The sequence below is a fragment of the Channa argus genome, unplaced genomic scaffold (assembly GCF_033026475.1).
Source record: "Channa argus isolate prfri unplaced genomic scaffold, Channa argus male v1.0 Contig036, whole genome shotgun sequence".
In the NCBI taxonomy this organism is placed as follows: Eukaryota; Metazoa; Chordata; class Actinopteri; order Anabantiformes; family Channidae; genus Channa; species Channa argus.
The window spans coordinates 292501-295000 of NW_027125255.1; positions in this window are offsets into that span (position 1 = coordinate 292501).

The window sequence follows — 2500 nt, forward strand, 5'->3', positions numbered from 1 at the left end:
CTCCCCACCCTGGGTAAAAAAATATCCAGGGCCTGGGTCAAAGCTCCAGGGCCTGGGTCATTTCTCCCCAGCCCAGGCTCACGCTCCACAGCCTGAATGAAAGCTCCAGGGCCTGGGTTAATTCTCCCCTGCCCAGGCTCACGCTCCACAGCCTGGGTGAAAGCTCCAGGGCCCTGACCCACACTCCCCTGCCCAGGCTCATGCTGCCTAGCCTGGGTAAAAACATCCAGGGCCTGGGTTAATTCTCCCCTGCCCAGGCTCATGCTCCACAGCCTGGGTAAAAACATCCAGGGCCTGGGTTAATTCTCCCCTGCCCAGGCTCATGCTCCACAGCCTGGGTAAAAACATCCAGGGTTAGGGTTAGGGTTAATTCTCCCCTGCCCAGGCTCATGCTCCACAGCCTGGGTAAAAACATCCAGGGCCTGGGTTAATTCTCCCCTGCCCAGGCTCATGCTCCACAGCCTGGGTAAAAACATCCAGGGCCTGGTTTAACACTCCCCTGCCCAGCCTTATGCTCCCTAGCCTGGGTAAAAACATCCAGGGCCTGGGTTAATTCTCCCCTGCCCAGGCTCATGCTCCACAGCCTGGGTAAAAACATCCAGGGCCTGGGTTAATTCTCCCCTGCCCAGGCTCATGCTCCACAGCCTGGGTAAAAACATCCAGGGTTAGGGTTAGGGTTAATTCTCCCCTGCCCAGGCTCATGCTCCACAGCCTGGGTAAAAACATCCAGGGCCTGGGTTAATTCTCCACTGCCCAGGCTCATGCTCCACAGCCTGGGTAAAAACATCCAGGGCCTGGGTTAATTCTCCCCTGCCCAGGCTCATGCTCCACAGCCTGGGTAAAAACATCCAGGGCCTGGGTTAATTCTCCCCTGCCCAGGCTCATGCTCCACAGCCTGGGTAAAAACATCCAGGGCCTGGGTTAACTCTCCCCTGCCCAGGCTCATGCTCCACAGCCTGGGTAAAAACATCCAGGGCCTGGGTTAATTCTCCCCTGCCCAGGCTCATGCTCCACAGCCTGGGTAAAAGCTCCAGGGCTAGGGTTAATTCTCCCCTGCCCAGGCTCATGCTCCACAGCCTGGGTAAAAACATCCAGGGCCTGGGTTAACTCTCCCCTGCCCAGGCTCATGCTCCACAGCCTGGGTAAAAACATCCAGGGCCTGGTTTAACACTCCCCTGCCCAGCCTTATGCTCCCTAGCCTGGGTAAAAACATCCAGGGCCTGGGTTAATTCTCCCCTGCCCAGGCTCATGCTCCACAGCCTGGGTAAAAACATCCAGGGCCTGGGTTAATTCTCCCCTGCCCAGGCTCATGCTCCACAGCCTGGGTAAAAACATCCAGGGCCTGGGTTAATTCTCCCCTGCCCAGGCTCATGCTCCACAGCCTGGGTAAAAGCTCCAGGGCTAGGGTGAACTGCCCTGCCCAGGCTCATGCTCCCTAGCCTGGGTAAAAACATCCAGGGTTAGGGTTAGGGTTAACTGCCCTGCCCAGGCTCATGCTCCACAGCCTGGGTAAAAACATCCAGGGCCTGGGTTAATTCTCCCCTGCCCAGGCTCATGCTCCACAGCCTGGGTAAAAACATCCAGGGCCTGGTTTAACACTCCCCTGCCCAGCCTTATGCTCCCTAGCCTGGGTAAAAACATCCAGGGCCTGGGTTAATTCTCCCCTGCCCAGGCTCATGCTCCACAGCCTGGGTAAAAACATCCAGGGCCTGGGTTAATTCTCCCCTGCCCAGGCTCATGCTCCACAGCCTGGGTAAAAACATCCAGGGCCTGGGTTAACTCTCCCCTGCCCAGGCTCATGCTCCACAGCCTGGGTAAAAACATCCAGGGCCTGGGTTAATTCTCCCCTGCCCAGGCTCATGCTCCACAGCCTGGGTAAAAGCTCCAGGGCTAGGGTGAACTGCCCTGCCCAGGCTCATGCTCCCTAGCCTGGGTAAAAACATCCAGGGTTAGGGTTAGGGTTAACTGCCCTGCCCAGGCTCATGCTCCACAGCCTGGGTAAAAACATCCAGGGTCTGGGTTAATTCTCCCCTGCCCAGGCTCATGCTCCACAGCCTGGGTAAAAACATCCAGGGTCTGGGTTATTTCTCCCCTGCCCAGGCTCATGCTCCACAGCCTGGGTAAAAACATCCAGGGCCTGGGTTAACTCTCCCCTGCCCAGGCTCATGCTCCACAGCCTGGGTAAAAACATCCAGGGCCTGGGTTAATTCTCCCCTGCCCAGGCTCATGCTCCACAGCCTGGGTAAAAGCTCCAGGGCTAGGGTTAATTCTCCCCTGCCCAGGCTCATGCTCCACAGCCTGGGTAAAAACATCCAGGGCCTGGGTTAACTCTCCCCTGCCCAGGCTCATGCTCCACAGCCTGGGTAAAAACATCCAGGGCCTGGGTTAATTCTCCCCTGCCCAGGCTCATGCTCCACAGCCTGGGTAAAAGCTCCAGGGCTAGGGTGAACTGCCCTGCCCAGGCTCATGCTCCCTAGCCTGGGTAAAAACATCCAGGGTT